Raw genomic sequence first — 19,141 nt, 5'->3', positions numbered from 1 at the left:
TGTGCCCACTGGGAAGCTTGATTGCATTATAAAGAGGCCAATATCATTGCTAATCAATTGTAAAATTTTGTTATACTTTTTTCAAATTTTATATTTTTAATTTTTGATTTTAATTGATGACCGCATCACGGTCAAGTGTGTGTTCACTTGTAACGTAATATCATACTAGAGTAAGGTTAGTTTCGAACGGAGCTAGATTTGACTAGTTTATTAATATAATCCATTGCTAATCTCTTCAAGTTAGGCAATGATTCAAAATTCAATAAGCTCGAAGATTTGATGTTTCTCTTTTTCCCATATGAAATTTAATATTATTTTGGTAATTCAGGACTCCATTTAAATTAGATGAATATTATAAACAGCTGTGTAGGAAGGCTTGAATTGGCAAAAATATTACTGAGCACCAGTTCAAGTTATTATTTAAAAAGAGGTTGAGATGGTATAAAATAAAATTAACGCATTTCAGGGCAGGAGATTTCCATCTTCATCGTTGTTTTAATGTTGTTGTTGTTGTTGTTGTTATATTGGAGCAGTTTATTGTGAAATCTTAGGCGCAAGCCGGCATTCAAGTTGAATGACATGCAAATGTAAACAAGTTTTAGAGTAAAAATTTTCTGTTGTTTAATGAAAGTTAGTGTAGGGGTATAATATCATAGGATAGGGCCTAGACCCAATAGCCTATTCCTTCGTGTGCGGCAAGGTGAGAGGCCGATCGGCCCTTTTGCTTTCTCAAGAAAATTATAATGTCTGACGACGGTGGGGAACGATCCCAGGACATAGTGGTAGACGGACAGGAAACGGTGAACGTTAGCGTGATGGAAGAATTCATGCGGAACTTAACTCTGAAGATGGAACGGAGGTTCGATCAATTACAGGCCGATAGCGTTTCAGTTAAACAGACGAATGACAAAATTATAAATAAAGTTGATCAAGTACAGGCTAATAGTGTTTCATTAGAGAATAAAATAGACCAAGTACAGGCCGCGAGTGTTTCACTAGAGAGTAAGATCGACCAAGTACAGGCTGCGTGTGAAGTTAATAAAACAGAACTGAAGGCACAAATAGATGCAGTTCAGGCCGCAAGCGTGGCGATGGGACAGGAACTTAGGGACCAATTAACTCAAGTCCAGGAAGCATGTCACTTCGCTAAAGATGAATTAAAAGGGCACATGGATTCATACATTAATATTATTAACGAAAAGGTTGACCGCGTTAGAGATGAGGCTCAAATGGAGCGCGCAGAAATTAAGGAGAAGTCGAACGCTAGTGTCAAAGAACTCGCCGCTTTAAGATTAAATGACAGACAGGACGTGGAAACACAAATAGAGGACGTACGGGGTGAATGTCGGAAGGAAAATGACATCATCCGGGGACAAGTCGAAGAAAAATGCGCGCAGATAGTTGGCACCTTGGACAAGCATGACAAGGGCATAAACGAGTTACGTGGGGAAGCTGCACGTACACTTGTACTCGTAGCAGGATCCTCCACAGCTCCACCGAAAGCTATCATAGATAGCCCAGGCGTCACTGAAGAGACATACCAGGGAATGAGGAGTGAGGTAGTTTTCCGTTACTTTCCTCACTGAGCCAGAAGTTGCAATTGCATATCAGTCTGCCAAGCCCACTGAAATGCATGTACCGAGCTCGATAGCTGCAGTCGCATAAGTATGGCCAGTATCCAGTATTCGGGAGATAGTAGGTTCGAACCCCACTATCGGCAGCCCTGAAAAATGGTTTTCCGTGGTTTCCCATTTTCACACCAGGCAAATGCTGGGGATGTACCTTAATTAAGGCCACGGTCGCTTCCTTCCCACTCCTAGCCCTTTCCTATCCCATCGTCGCAATAAGACCTATCTGTGTCGGTGCGACGCAAAGCAACTAGCAAAAGAGAAATGCATGCACCAACCGACCCTATAAGCCATATTTTCACACCATTCATAACAGGGACTGGCTGTATAAGGAATTGTATTACTAGCATCGGTCATACTTCGGTCACTTTCATATTGTCAAAGCCAAGGATGAGACTGAGACAGGTCAATGGAAGTAACAAATTGCTCTAGCCCACACCAGAAGACATGTGCACTATAAACACTACATCTCGCCAGCAAGGGCATCCTTTACTCATATCATTTTTCTATATAAATATAAGAAAACATAAAGTTCCAATAATACTGGCCTGCGGGGTCCCTCTTAATCATTACATGATCAGATGACACTTCACCTACTCTAATTCTCTGAGTTCTATTTTCTAGAAATTTAGCCATCTATTCAACCACTCTTTTGCCTAGTCCAATAGGCCTCATTTTCGTTAGTAGTCTCCCATGATCTACCCTATCAAAAGCCTTGGATAGGTTAATAGGAATGCAGTCCATTTGACCCCTTGAATCTAAAATATCTGCTATATCTTGCAGGAATCCCTGAAATTGAGCCCCACTGAAGTAACTCTTCCTGAACTGCAGATCAATCAATCAATCAATCAATCAATCAATCAATCAATCAATCAATCAATCAATCAATCAATCAATCAATCAATCAATCAATCAATCAATCAATCAATCAATCAATCAATCAATCAATCAATCAATCAATCAATCAATCAATCAATCAATCAATCAATCAATCAATCAATCAATCAATCAATCAATCAATCAATCAATCAATCAATCAATCAATCAATCAATCAATCAATCAATCAATCAATCAATCAATCAATCAATCAACATTGATCTGCATTTAGGGCCGTCGCCCAGGTGTTATATTCCCTATCTGTTGTTTTCCTAGCCTTTACTTAAATAATTGCAAAGCATTTGCAAATTTATTGAACATCTCTCTTGGTAAATTATTCTAATCCTTAACTCCCCTATCTATAAACGAATATGTGTCCCAATTTGTTCTATTGAATTCTAACTTTATCTTCATATTGTGATCTTTCCTACTCTAAATCTTCCAATACCTTCACCCATATGTGTTGTGTTTTTCACAACTGGTCGCTTGACCTTGTTACAGGAGTGACTTAGCGTACAGAAGCTAGCCACTGTAATGCTGCGCGTATTCTTACCTATTGTATTACCATACATGAAAGTGTTGTATTTTACTTCGTAATTCCTGTATCATCACCTGCAATCTATCCCAAAACTAGTTTTTCACGTAAGCCTTGCAAATATCAGTCTCTGCTATACCCTATTATCACGGTTTAACATTTCTTTCTCCCTGTATAGGACAACAATGTTCGTCCTTCTCCATGGATATACAGGTTGGTGTATTAAATTGCAGCACGTTTGCGTGATGAGATACGTAAAAGGAGTTACTAAAATGTTCTCCGCATACCTTGACAAGTAGGAGAGTTGAAGTACATAAGAAATGAGCTATACCAACAATTTACGAAATGAACCACTTCAAATTCTTGATGCGAGACGATTACAAGGAACCAAGAGAGCAGCTGGTGCGGTCTGGTGGCCCTATTGACGTGTACACGAAGTATGTAGATGGTTACGCATATTGCTCTTTTGACAGACTACACCACATGCGTGTGAAGAAGTTCTGGAAGCCTGTCGGTAAGCGCAGTATTTTCCATTAACGGGCAGTTATCTGTGTCCTTGATGCATTCTTCAAAATGGTGGGTCACAAGTATCCATTTTAACATGGCTATGTTTTGTGGCTGGGGGTCATCTAGAATTAGCATCGACCTTTCTCGGACACCACGGTAACCATGGCAACCAGTGTACCGTCATCTATGTACACTAATCTAATCTAACTCCTATTTTGTAGAGCATAGGGCATCTAGGGAAGCCCTCCATTCGGTACGTTCTGTTGCCATGTCTGTTATGTCATCTCATGTTTTCCCAGTTCGTCTCTAACTGCTCGCCTCCAAGTGTGCCAACCGACCAGTGATCCGCATCTAGGTGGCAGATTCCCTATCAGTTGTTTAACTCATATTTACATTTATTTATAATTATTTACCTGGCTTTTGCTTAAATATTTTCAATGAACTTGGAAATTTAATAAACATTTCTCTTGATAAGTTATTCCAATCCCTTACTCCTCGTCCTATAAATTAATATTTCCCCAATCTGTCTTCTTGAATTCCAACTTTATCTTCATTTTATGATCTTTCTTACTTTTAAAAGCGCCATTCAAGCTTATTTTTCTACTTACTGTATGCCATTCCACGCCAACTCACCACTGACAGCTCGAAACATACCACATAGTCGAGCATCACGTCTCTTTACTCCCAAGTCTTCCCAGCCCAAAGTTTGCAACTTTTTAGTAACAATACTCCTTTGTCGGAAATCACCCAGAAGAAATCGTGCTGCTTTCCTTTCAATTTTTTCCAGTTCTGGTATAAAGTAGTCCTGGAGCTATACTCTAACTGTCGTCTTACCAGAGACTTATATGCCCTCATCTTTACATCCTTACTACAATCCCTAAATACTCTCAGAACTATGTGAAGAGTTCTATAACCTTTCTTAACTACCTCGTTAATATGATTACCCCAGTGAAGATCATTTCTTATATTAACACCCAGTTACTTATATTGTTCTCCATGAGGTACTATCAACCCATCAACAGAATAATTAAAACTGATAGGACTTTTCCTCTTGGTGAAACTCACAACTTGACTTTTCATCCCTAGGTCTTCCAAGCTTCATCTTTCCTATTGGGTTCCATTGCAAGACTGACATTTGAAATGTTCCGTCCTGTTTTCGTATCCATCTCCACATTTTTCCTTATTTCTACGTCAATGGGTTTCCGGTTGGTTTCCTTCCACAAGTTTTCGTTTGTTATCACTTCTGGCAATCTAATGTTGACGATACGCTGTAGACAGCAAGTTACGAACACCTGGAGTTTGTGTGCGATTTGTTTAGTGACCTTCCACGATGTAAAGCCGTAAAGGAGAACATATTTCACGTTGGTATTTAAAAGTCTGATGTAAGTTTTTCGTGAGAGGGTACAGTTCTTCCAAACAGGGTATAGTAAATAGAATGAGCTGTATGCTTTCCGGATTCGAGCTTTGACATCTTCCTCTGCAGTTAGCACCATCAGTCTTTGCCATAGTGCTCCCTAGGTAGACAAAATAACAAAATTCCTATATATGCTTGTCAGATATGGTGAGTTGGTTGTTTGCAGTATCATTGATTTTCATCTCCTTTGTCTTTGCAGCAGTTATTCTAGGCTCGTGAGCTGCTGCTTCTTGTAGGAACTACAACAGTTTCTCCTTTATATCTTCAATGTTCTTGGACAGTAGGCAGATGTTATCAGCAAAGTCCAGATCTTCCAGGAAGCTGTCTTCCCCCCATTGTATACCTCTACTTTTCCCATCCACTGCCTTCCTTATAGCTCGATCCAACATGAGTGATAACAAAGCAACAATGAGAGAGGATGCAACCTTGGCGAACACCAGAGCTAATTCTGATAGGCTCGGTTACGTTTACTTCGTGGGCGATTTAACATTCGTATACATCGTATATCTCACGGATTATGTTGGAGATTTTATCTGGAATTCCGTATTCATTGACTTTATTCCGCATTGCGTTCCAGTTCACCGAGTCAAATGCTTTTCCAAAATCTACAAAAGTAAGGTATAATTGGCTCTGTCACTATATATTTTTGTTCTAGAATGATGCGAAGAGTGTTTATGATATCGCTACAACTGCTATTTTTGCTGAATCCATCTTGTTCTTTGCGAACTTTGCGATTGACTTTGTCTTTGATTCTATTAAGGATTACGGTTGCAGTGGTGGCGCAACCCACCGGAACGGAGTCTGAAACCTACCTGGAAAGACGGAACGGAGTCTGAAACCTATTTCCCTATTAAATGTCTGAAGTTCCTTTGTTTTATGATATAGTATTTGAAAAGTCCTGCATTATTTCAAAGGTCTATAGTGAAGAACTTCGGTATCTAATCTGTAGTGCCGAATGTAGTTCTTCACAACTGCATAAATCTCTAGAATGTGTGATATTAATCATTGCTTCAAACAGTCAAGTGTAACAGACCTTTATATTTTTAACGAAAGGAATACTAGCTGTTTTCAGTAATGCGAAAACATCAGAATTACTGTATATGTACCAAAAGATGTTTTCCCATATAACGCAACTGACATTCAATAATAAATATGCCTACTGTAGAAAGCAAGTAATAGATTAACAAAATCAAGCTAAATAGAGCACCGCCGTGGTGAAATGCAACACCAATGAAAATCTAAGAATATTATACTAATTGACTGAAAAGATAATACTACAAATAGTACCGTTTCCTTCTTTATTTTTGATGTATACGTTTGTCTCGCATGGGTCGGATTTTTTTAAACTCTGGAAGTCTTGAGTGTTTATCATTTTTATAAACAGTAAAGTATAATAAACAGCGAATGCCCATTTTACGAAAATGAAGAGGACTTTATTCAGTCACTTTAACAATCGGACGGACTGTGAGAAATCCGGAGATTCTACTCACGAAATAAAGGGTAATGATGATTGTCACGTAGTTAATGTGATTTAAGTTCAGATACCAGCACTAGTTCTAACTGTGTATTTAATTATTCAGCATCTGTAAGAGAAAGTTTGTCTTCATAGCTCAACAATCAGAACATTTCTTGAAAGCAGACCATAGCTAGTTATAGAAGCTCAAAATATTGATTGTAAGGCATATTTGAGGGTACTAGAAATTGGTTTGGGCGTTGATACAGAATCAGGGCTCTACATTTCCAAAGAATGGGCGAACACTGAGGTTACGCATTATGAAAGCACAAGAGAGGAACAACAAAACATACCAGTGTTAATCATTTTGTCATAAAGAGCCGGAATGAGTGGCTCAGACGGTCGAGCAGCTGACCTTCTGACCCCAAATTGGCAGGTTCGATATTGGCTCAGTTCGGTGGTATTCGAAGGTGCACAACTATGTCTGCCTCGCGGCGATAGATTTACTGGCACGTAAAAAACTCCTGCAAGAAAAAATTACGGCACCTTGGCGACTCCAAAAACCGTCAAAAGTAGTTGGAACGTAAAAATTCACATTATTAAATTTATCATAAAAAGTCAGTCACGAAGACTGTGCATCTTTTATGTTATGTTGTGTTATGTGTAGAACTCCATTATAGGCCAATTAAGTTGGTATTGAACTTGTATGTGAATATAAAGTATCATAATTAATAACTTGCTATTATTATTATTATTATTATTATTATTATTATTATTATTATTATTATTATTATTATTATTATTATTATTATTATTATTATTATTATTATTATTATTTACCAGATACTCTATAAAATGAGTAAAATATTTAATAATTAACTGATAGAGCTAGTGGTAAATGTCTTAATATGGAAACGAGTTACACCTTAAAAACTATTTTAAATAACTGATCAACCTTTGAGTTAAGCTAACAAAGCACAGTTATTCTACAGTAATATTTTTCTATAGCTTGTTCTGTGCAGTTTTATTGCCCTTCTGATTTTGCATTCTCTTAAAACAAACTGTTGTATATTCAGACATTTAAATACTAACAATTAATTTAATGGAATTCAGTTGTAATTGGTCCGAAGCCCTTCTAGGCAACCCATTTCACGCATGCTCATATTTCATTTTGTCATTTCACGAGTGAGTATGAAACCTATTTCTGTTACCACTGTAACCCTATGGCTATCAATATATGAAACCCGAGTTCTTATAGGTGACAAAATAGATATCTTATCATTAGGGGCCCGGATTCATATGTACTAAAAACTCCGAAAATATGCTTGCACATATGCACTAAAAATGTTGTAAATATGCACAAAAGTATGCACCAAAATAAAACAAAATACACTCACCTGAAACATTATTTAATTTTAACTCACTGTTAAATTGATAAACATGAAATAATTCCTTGCAAAATGATGAATGGCAGTAGGTTTCAACAGTTTTTCAATGTTTTCAGGAGTCAATAATTCTCTGTTGTCGGCCAGAATTAATTTATATGCTGAAAATGATCGTTCTACTTCGACGGACGTAACTGGGCAATACTTCTACACTGGCACTGACTGCTCGCAACATTCTTCTGGCAAAGACTTTAGGCATTTTTACCGGTTACTCTGGTGAAACACTCCAATAGACGAAGAGCAAGTTAACAGATGAACCTACTTGTTTAAGCAAATCTTGGGAAGCTACTGTAAGGAGAAGGAAGGAATGTTAGAAAGAAGGAAATAGCTGCTGTCTACCTGCTTGTATTGCGAGAATGAAACATTTTCCCTTGATCAGGGAATGCTTCTTATGTTGCCAAGGGATATACAACATACAGAGTTCATTAGATTTTTAATTTCATTCATAAATCTTAGATGATTGATCACGCATAAAAGAAAAATATGTATGTATATGCACTAACGCTTTAAATATGTACTGACGTTCAAAATATGCATTTTCATATTTGCCTATTAAAAATAATCCGGGCCCTACTTATCATTATTTCAAGATTCGAAGGTTACAGGAAAACTATTAGCCTAATTACAGTACATGTAATCCAAGGCAAATAAAACTAATCTGAACAGCTTTTGTGTTCTTAAATCCATTTTAAAAATCAATAACCGCCTATATGCAGCATGGAAATGCTGTAGGGAACGCCCACATTCAGTCCCCAAATGGCGGCTGTATAAGTAACATTCGTGTCCTGAACTGGCCCTTGTCCGTTCACGAGGACACGAAGGACATGTGTATGGGAAGCAGAGCCCTGCATTAAAACGTTTCGCTCGAACAAACCGCTAGATGGAGAGAGTGTACGAGTGTGCGAGCGCGTGCGAGACACTGAACTATAGTTGGGCCCACGAGAGTTGGAGTCTGGCATTAGGGCGGTGAAAGCAGCAACAACGAAGTACGCTGCGTTGTCATGGTTACCTCCATCTGCGGCATATCACCCTTTCATACAGGCTGAGTGTTTAATCTATATATATATATATATAAATGTCATTGTATGTATGTATGTATGTATGTATGTATGTATGTATGTATGTATGTATGTATGTATGTATTACATCTCCTCCTAAACCACTGGAGCGATTTACACCAAACTTGGTACACTTACGACTTAGTATCAGGAGACAAACCGCGTGCGGGTAAGACACCCCAAGTACCCTTAGAGGCGAGGGGGCGAGGGGGGTCACATATAAAAATATACGAAAATAGTGTCGAATCCATCGTTTTCGGATTCGCTGAGATGAATAGTGATACTCTGGAATTTTTCCAAGTCCAAATTCAGCCCCCTTTTGGGTGGGGGGCCAGGGGGAAGTGATATATCAAAGTAATAGGAAATCGTATCGAATCCATCCTTTTCAGGGTCGCTGGGATGAATAGTGACACTTATGGGCGGGAGGGGCGAGGGGGGTCACATATAAAATATATGAAAATGGTATCGAATCCATCGTTTTCGGATTCCCTGCGATGAATTGTGATACACCGGAATTTTTCCAAGTCCAAATTCAGCCCCCTTTTGGGTGGGGGACGAGGAGGGTCACATACAAACATATACGAAAATAGTGTCGATTCCATCGTTTACGGATTCGCTGAGATGAATAGTGATACTCCGGAATTTTTCCAAGTTCAATTTCAGCCCCCTTTTGGGTGGGGGGCGAGGGGGGAGTGATATATCAAAGTAATAGGAAATAGTGTCGAATCCATCGTTTTCGGGGTTGCTGGGATAAATAGTGACACTCCGGATTTCTTTTAACAAACTGTGTGGGGTTAAGGCCCCACGCACCCATATAGGCGGGGGGGGGGGGCGAGGTGGTCACATATAAAATATACGAAAATAGTGTTGAATTCATCGTTTTCGGGTTCGCTGAGATGAAAGGTGATACTCCGGAATTTTCCAAGTCCAAATTCAGCCGACGATAGGGTGGGGGACCAGGGGGTCACATATAAAAACATACGAAAATAGTGTGGAATCCATCGTTTTCGGATTCGCTGAGATGAATAGTGATACTCTCTAATTTTTCCAAGTCCAAATTCAGCTCCGATTGGGTGGGGGGCCAGGGGGTCACATATAAAACATACGAAAATAGTGTTGAATCCATCGTTTTCGGGTTCGCTGAGATGAAAGGTGATACTCCGGAATTTTCGAAGTCCAAATTCAGCCCCCTTTTGGGTGGGGGGCAAGGGGGTCACATATAAACATATACAAAAATAGCGTCGAATCCATCGTTTTCGGATTCGCTGAGATGAATAGTGATACTCCGAAATTTTTCCAAGTCCAAATTCAGCCCCCTTTTGGGTGAGGGGCGAGGGGAGGGTGATATAAGAAAATTATCTAAAACAGCGTCGAATCCATCCTTTTCGGGGTCGCTGGGATGAATAGTGACACTTCGGATTTCTTTTGACAAACCGCGTGGGGGTAAGACACCCGATGTACTCATAGGAGCGGGGGGGGGGGCGCAAGGGGGTGACATAAAATATTCTAAAATAGTGTCGTATCCATACTTTTTATGGTCACTGAGGTGAATAGTGATATTCCAGAATTTTTCAAAGTTCGAGTTCTCCCCCTGTTTGGGTTGTGGGTCGAGGGGGAAGTGATTTATCAAAATAACCTAACACGGTGTCGAATCCATCCTTTTCGAGGTCGCTGAGATGAATATTGACAATCCGGGTTTCTTTTGACAAAATGCGTGCCCCACGTACCCACTGAGGCGGGGGGGGGGCGAGGGGGTGACATATGAAATATTCGAAAAAAGTGTCGAATCCATATTTTTCGTGGACGCTGGGATGAATAGTGACATTGTGGAATTTTTTCAAGTTCACGTTCAGCGAGGGGGAATGATATAAAAAAATTTATCGAAAACAGTGTCGAATCCATACTTTTCGGGGTAGCTAAGATTAATAGTGACACTCCGGATTTTTTAAAGTCCAAGTTCAGCTCCCTTTGTGGTGGGAGCGAGGGGGAAGTGATATATCAAAATGACTGAGAATAGTGTCGAATCCATTCTTTTTGGGGTCGCTGAGATGAATAGTGACACTCCGGATTTCTCATGAAAAACCGCGTGATGGGTAAGACCCCACGTACCCATTGAGGCGAAGGGGGGAGGGGAGTGAGATATAAAATATTTAAAAAAACGTGTCGAATCCACACTCTTCGTGGTCGCTGAGAAGAAGTGTGACACTCTGAAATTTTGTAAAGTCCCAGTTCAGTCCTCTTTGGGGTGGGGGTGAGAGGGGGGAGTAATATAAGAAATGTATCGAAAATATTATCGAATCCATACTTTTCGGGGTCGCTAAGATTAATAGTGACATTCCGGATTTTTAAAGTCCACTTTTTGGGGTGGGGGCGAGGGGAGAGTGATATGTCAAAATGACCGAAAATAGTGTCGAATCCATCCTTTTCGGGGTCGCTGAGATGAATAGTGACACGCCGGATTTCTTTTGACAAACCGCATGGGGGTAAGACACCACATGTACCCATTGTTTTAAAGTCGAAGATCAGCCCCCTTTGGGGTGGGGGCGAGAGGGGAGTGATATATCGAAATGATCGAAAATAATGTCGAATCCATACTCTTTTGGTCGCTGAGATGAATAGTGACACTCCGGATTTTTTGACAAACCGCGTTTGGGGTAAGACACCCGAAGTACCCTTAGAGGCGGGGGGGGGGGCGAGGGAATGACATTTAAAAATATTCGAAAATAGTGTCGAATCCATACTTTTCGGGGTCGCTGAGATGAATACTGACACTCCGGAATTTTTTAAAGTCCAAATTCAGTCCCCTTTGGGGTGGGGGCGAAGGGGAGTGAGATATCAAAATAAACGAAAATAGTGTCGAATCCATCCTTTTAGGGGTCGCTGAGATGAATAGTGATATTCCGGATTTCTTTTGATAAACCGCGCGGGGTAAGACACCCCATGTCCCCATAAGGGCCGTGGGGACGCAAGGGGGTGACATATAAAATATTCGAAAGTAGTGTCGAATTCATACTTTCTATGGTCGCTGAGATGAATGGTGACATTCCGGAAATTTTTAGAGTCCAACTTCTGTCACCTTTGGGGTGGGGAGCGAGGGGGAGTGATATATCAAAATAATCGAAAACAGTGTCGAATCCATAATTTTCTGGGTCGCTAAGATTATTTTTATTTTTTTATTTTTTTGGAATGAATCAAATACTTCCCAGTCAATTCTAGCTTCCACAATAACAAGGTTTTACTCGAATATTAAATAATCTAAAACTTGAAATCAGATACATCTAAATAACTCTAAAACTACATAATAGGTCGTAATATCAACATTTCAAAACTAAATCAATAAGCATCCACTTCACACTTAACTAACTGGTGATAAAAATACTAAAGGTAAACATTCAAAAGCTACCCGGACAACGCCGGGTACTACAGCTAGTAAAACATATAGGCGTAATGCAATTCAATAAACGTCCCGTTCCTAAGCTCGTGCTTTTCATTCCAGCATGTAGGACAGAACACGTCATTGCCCAAGGTAACTAGGTCATTGCCGATAAATATGAGATTTCGTAATCACTAACAAAATTATAAGTATCTGACAATAATCTCAACAAGTGCACATGTTAAATACAGAGTAGAACTGTACAACTAGCCACTGATTAACTTACAAAATATTAATTAGCAACTAAAATGATATCCAGAAAACGAACACGTAAATACATAAAGCAGCAACAGCTCATACAGTACTACAAACAATATCACAACAACCGGGTGAGTTGGCCGTGCGGTTAGGAGCGCACAGCTGCGAGCTCGCACCCGGGAGATAGCGGGTTCGAACCCCACTGTCGGCAGCCCTGAAGATGGTTTTCCGTGGTTTCCCATTTTCACTTCCAGGCAAATGCCGGGACAGTTCCCATTTATAGGTCACAGTCGGTTCCTTCCACCTCCATAACCAATTTCATTTACCACCATTCATTTAATTTTCGTTAACTCCTTAAGTGAAGCTGGTGTCAGCAAGGCCATCCGGCTGTAAAATCATGCCATATAAGTTCATCTCACATCATCCCCGATCCCGTATCAAGAAACGGGACTAAGGAGTAGACAAAACATAATCGCCGCGTATAACTGATTTTATTCGCACCTGGAAAAGATCTTATTGTTTTTATTCCATACAAAGACATTTAATGAGGGAATTGCATTTAAGTTCGAAGCATTTGGAGAATACATATTTTATTTTCGTTGATAAAATAATTTAAATGAATACAAAACACTAAATATAACCATAACGGCCACCTCTGTGGTGTAGTAGTTAGTGTGATTAGCTGCCACCCCCGGAGGCCCAGGTTCGATTCCCGGCTCTGTCACGAAATTTGAAAAGTGGTACGAGGGCTGGAATGGGGTCCACTCAGCCTCGGGAGGTCAACTGAGTAGAGGTGGGTTCGATTCCGACCTCAGCCATCCTGGAAGTGGTTTTCCGTGGTTTCCCACTTCTCCTTCAGACAAATGTCAGGATGATATCTAACTTAAGGCCACGGCCGCTTCCTTCCCTCTTCCTTGTCTATCCCTTCCAATCTTCCCATCCCCCCAAGGCCCCTCTTCAGTATAGTAGGTGAGGCTGCCTGGGCGAGGTACTGTTTCTCCTTCCCAGTTGTATACCCATACCCAAAGTCTCACGCTCCAGAACACTGCCCTTGAGACGATAGAGGTGGTATCCCTCGCTGAGTCCGAGAGAAAAACCAACCCTGGACGGTAAAATGATTAAGATGGAAAGAAAGAAAGAAAGAAAGAAAGAAAGAAAGAAAGAAAGAAAGAAGAAAGAAAGAAAGGAAGAAAGATGGAGAGAAATACAAACAAAACTTATGCAAACCATATCCCTTTAATACAGTACAGCATGTGCAAAAGACCAACTGCAAGATTAGAAAAATACTTCATACATTTTATTTTGTTAATAAATGTTTTGTACGGATTGAAATACACCATCAACTTCTAGCTTTCTTCATATTAAAACAAAACTTGACTGTATTCACGTCAAAGTCTGATAAAACTAGGCCACGCGACGTGCTTTCTGGTATGCAAAAGTATTGATTTCACTGACATTAGTGGATCTTTCCCTTACACATTCGATGCTGAGTGCGCTGATTTCAGTGAGTCTATCTTGGGTCACACCATGTCACAGTTATTTATAAGTTCTTGTTTCGTTAATTTATTATCGTTCGGCGGAAGAAACAGTAAAATTAGGACGTGGTAAAACGCCTTGCTTATTATAAGTCTTGTACACTTGCAGCTGTGAGTGAGTTATCTACTACCAATAGCCTTGTTTGCCTGGTTTCTGGAACGTGAGATATCGAACCTATAGCAGTATCGAATGGTTAACTTATATTTTGGCGTTGCACGAACGTAAGATACATCTATCGGTTCGATAAATCGCTTGCTAATTTAGAGGGCCCTGAACAGGAGGTATCTATTTGTTAACTTGGTGGGCGCGTGCGCAGTAATTCAGTATCAGCAGCTAATATTGTCTTCATTAAAATTTTCTATGGCTTTCTCATTTTCTTCCGACGGAGAAATTGTACAAATCGTCAACATTCTAGAACGACCACGATTATATCATCGTCAGTCTAATGTTCTAATGAAGTATAGTGAAAATGAATTCAAGGACAGATTGAGGCTAAACAAATAGGCTATACTGCCATAGGTTTGGTAGAGGTTACAGGCGACAATTTGTGTCCTGTAACAAATAATTTCCCATTGTCCCCTGTTGATTAAATATTAATTACGATAACCTTTAAGACTCAGTACTTCTGAGTTTTATCATATTTGTATCTGTGACTGCATTCGTGTCCATAAAAGCACTGGTGCTAATAACTGAGTATAACAGATAATTACACATTTATCGTAGTAGGCCTACTGTAGGCAATGAGCATATACTTTCATCGTGGGATTGTGTTTAATTAATGATATTACATTACAAGGAACTGACAGGTTATATGATTATCTTAATTACCCGAGATATATCGGTATACTGTGGTCAAACAATGTTCATGTTTTGGAATAACAGAGAGTAGATTTAAGTATACTTATAAGGTTCAGTGCAAACTGGATCGCGCGTGATATGTGCTACTGGTGTGCATATTTCATTAGAAATCCTCAAACAATGTCAAATTCTTCAGACAGTCCTTAAACACTACGAAACTGATACCCACGTCTGCAACGCCTGAAGGGAGAGGCGGGCCTCTTAGACGGAAACGCCGTCTCGCGGTGTCCGGACATTTTGTACCACGGACATTCCGTACCACTTGATTTTTTAGGACATTTCGTACCTCCCAGGTCGTTATCTACCTGCGAACGGTTTTCCCGTAATCTTCAGATATTTACGCCAGGACAATCCGTACCACTTGATGTCAAATTGGAATTTCATGTCCAAGCCAACGGGCGTAATGAGCCTGACATAAACACTTTATAAATCAGAACAAAAATTATGTACATTTGCTGAAGAAAACTTCTATACAGTTTTAATAAAAGTCCTTTAAACTATACTGTAACGGTTCAAATCCCGTTACAAGATGATATCTGTATTTTTATTATTGTATGATTTTATCTGTATTTTATTATTATTATTATTATTATTATTATTATTATTATTATTATGTCAGTATTATTATTATGTTATCTGTGATATTGTACTATTATTGTAATTATCCGTTTTATTCAATTTTGCAATTGCCTGTTGCTTGCAAGATTGCACTTAGATGTATACATATATACGTATGTGTAGTATAACACTCAATACCTGTACAGTGAGAATTGTTGTATATATCAGAGATTGGAAGTGACGTTGTTATATTGCGACACCAGTGGCGATTCTGCCAAGTCATCGCCGCGCCTTGGCTATGTCATCGTATTTATTTAGATATACGCGCATCGACTCGTCGCCGCGGGGCTATTTCACCACTGTGTGTAATATCTGTCGCGTAGGTGGGAGTATGTCATTGTTATTTTTGGAGATTACGTAGCTGTGTCAACCAAGTCTATATAAGGTGGATGCACATTGTAGCGTCAGTCATTACTTATACGGATGCAGTACAGTGAAGTAGTCTACTAGATCAAGAGGCCTTAAGTGGTCAGCCAATCAGTATGAACGAGAGATGGTGAAGACTCAGTGAGCCATTATTGGTCATTGAGAGAGTGAGACCAAATGGTTGGTCCGTCACTTAGTGGAAGACGCGGACGCAAGGCTTACCAAGGAGTCAGAGAGGGCAACCCTGGACCTACCAAGAGGTCATACCATATTGACTTACAAAGAAGTCAGATGATATGGAGAAGAAGCAGTCTCAAGGATGTATCACCACGTTAGGCGTGACACATCTACAGTAAACACCAGAGCAATGGATTACGTCGTAATTACACTCAAAGTGTTAAAGGTACAGTCAAGTGAATCAGTGAGGGAAATATTTCGTATAAATTGTTAAATGTCCGGTCAAGAAGAATTCAAATTCATGCCTAGTTTCTTTTAGTTGCAATGTCATAATTTCATATTCTCATCTGTTTTATCGCAACAAGACTCACTATTTTTTGATATATTATTTAAAGAATATATATTGTTCTATCAAACGAATTCAGAGTTTCATTTCATTGACAGTAAAATATCTTAACCTCAAAATTAATGGGGAAACCGAACGCCAATCTCCTTTTCCCAGAACTTATATGGTATGTTGTCAAAAGTAAGCTTATTACCCCACACCCTAGAGATGGTCAAGAGTCTCATTCTATTATTGCTGTACTGAGTGACAGCTGGCGCCCTTCAAATAACGTATGTGTAAGTAAGCAGGTAACAAGTAAGTGTGAGTACAAGGTCCGACGAGTGTGTATTTTATTTAATGAATGTTAATTTTCAGATTTTCCATTTTAATGCAGATATTCAGATTTTTCAAGTTAAAATTCAGTTTTATATAATATTTGTAAAATTTAGTCAGCAAGTTAGGAAGTTCTCAATGTGTCGACGCAACGTGGGACTCGAATAAATTCAGAATTTGTTCTGAATGACAGCATATTATAAGTTCATTTTGGGAGGAGTGTGCGCATTTAAGCCAACGGAAATTATTACCGGTAAATGTCAAGAGTGTAATTTTGTGATATATATTTGTATTTTGGGGATATGTCAAGGGATTTGAAGAGGGAAATTAATTTGAGATCGCGTACTATCACTAGTGAACCAAAGATGGACAAGGAAGACAATAACAAGTCATGTGAGGACGAGGGCATTGCTTCTGCGGACATCCAAGGTGAAATTCAGAGTAGGGAACAGGTGAATACAATGGAAACTTCTGAGGTAATTCAGAAAAGTGCAGAAATTGAGAAGCACACTGAAACTCAAAAAGAAATCGCGGGGGGAATGAACCAAGATTTTTTTAATTTGTTCATGGCCGAAATGACCGGGCTCAAGAAACATATGGAACATATGGAGGAAAAGATTGATACTAGTAGTGGAAATATTCAGAAACGTATGGAGGAAAAGATTGATACGAGTAGTGAAAATAGTAAGAAAGAGATAAGTAATAAAATGGAAGAAATGATTGGTATTAGTAATGAAAATAATAAGAAAGAGATGAAAGAATTAATTGACAATAGTAATGAAAATTGTAATAAACAGATTAACTCTCTAAGTAATAAAATGGAACAAATAATTAGTAGTAACGAAAATAGTAAGGAAGAGATGAAAGAATTAATTAGTACTAATAATGAAAATTGTAATAAACAGATTAACTCTTTAAGTAAAAAATGGAACAAATGATTGATATTAGTAATGAAAATAATAAGAAACAAATGGAAGAATTAATTGGCAGTAATAAAGAAAATTTTAATGGGATTAATGATAAAATAGATGGGTTAAATGAATCACTAAATTATAAAATAGATACTAAGATAGTAGAGGTAACTAGTCAAATATGCAAGTTAGAAAATAAGTTAAACAAAGAGTGTGTTGACCTTAGAGAAGAAATGGAGTCGAGTCGGAGCGAGCTTCATACTCAAATCGAGCATGTCAAAGGAACATGTACAGAGAATATCTTAGAGTTAAGTAATAAGATTGCGAGTAATCGGGAAGAAATTCATGAGGTAGTCGAGAAAAGATTGGACAAAATTTACAATGCAGTTAGGGAAGATACGGGGGAACAGATTAGTAGAAATGAACAAATTGAAAGTAAACTTGTGGAGGTCACTGAACTACGGAACGAACAGGAAACGCTATCACAGCAGGTGAGAAAGAGAGAGGAAGAATTGCAGGAAGACGTGAGAATAGTGGAAGAGAATGCTGAGAGAGCAGCGGAAGAAGAAGAAGAAGACGTTGAGAACTGCCAGGGAGTAATTCGGCAGGAATTTGAATTTGCAGGTGAGATGACGGGAGAAATGATAGTGGCGAGTGGTTTGTTCAGTAGGGATCGTGATTTAACCAAGTTTTCTGGAAAACAGTTTAATTCGATAGAATTTGTAAAAGTAGTTGAGAAAACGTTTGCAAGTAAGTTGAGGAATAATGTTATTGAATGGGAATATGTGTTGGAGATTTTGTCGAATGTTTTTATCGGTGAAAGTAGAATATGGTTTCGAGTATACTGGAATAATATGTCTAATTTAGGAGAGTTTAAAGTGTTCATTGATAGGCTTTGGAAAGAATGTGTGCAAGGGCGCGCGCGAGAGAGAGAGCGCATGATGTCTAGGGAAAGTAATATTGTAGAGAGAAGGGGGAAAATGTTAGCCGTGTATCAGAGGAGAGGGGGTGATCATGATCCGCAGAGGATTAATAGTTGTGTTGATGGTGATAGTGGTCAGAAGAGTAACGAGAGAGAATCGGAAGATGGGAGGCGTATGGATTTGATTTGTGAGAGAGAGGATCAGAAGAGTAATCAGAGAGAATCGGAAGATGGGAGGCGTATGGAATTAAGTTGTGAGAGAGAGGGTCAGAGGAGTAACCAGAGAGAATCGGAAGATGGGAGGCGTATGTATTTGAGTTATGAGAGAGAAGGTCAGAGGAGTAATCAGAGAGAATCGGAAGATGGGAGGCGTACGGATTTGAGTTATCAAAGGGATTATGATAGTCTTAATATGAAGGTTATCAAGGTGTCGTTATCGAGCCAGAGTATCTCAAATTCACAGGGAATCGGGTAAATTAAGTGAACAGTCTGAAGGTAGTAGATGAACAGGTATTTAGTATAAGTAGTTATGTAGTGAAAGTAAATT

Source organism: Anabrus simplex, chromosome 5 (assembly GCF_040414725.1).
Source record: "Anabrus simplex isolate iqAnaSimp1 chromosome 5, ASM4041472v1, whole genome shotgun sequence".
Lineage (NCBI taxonomy): Eukaryota > Metazoa > Arthropoda > Insecta > Orthoptera > Tettigoniidae > Anabrus > Anabrus simplex.
This window is presented reverse-complemented; position numbering follows the sequence as displayed.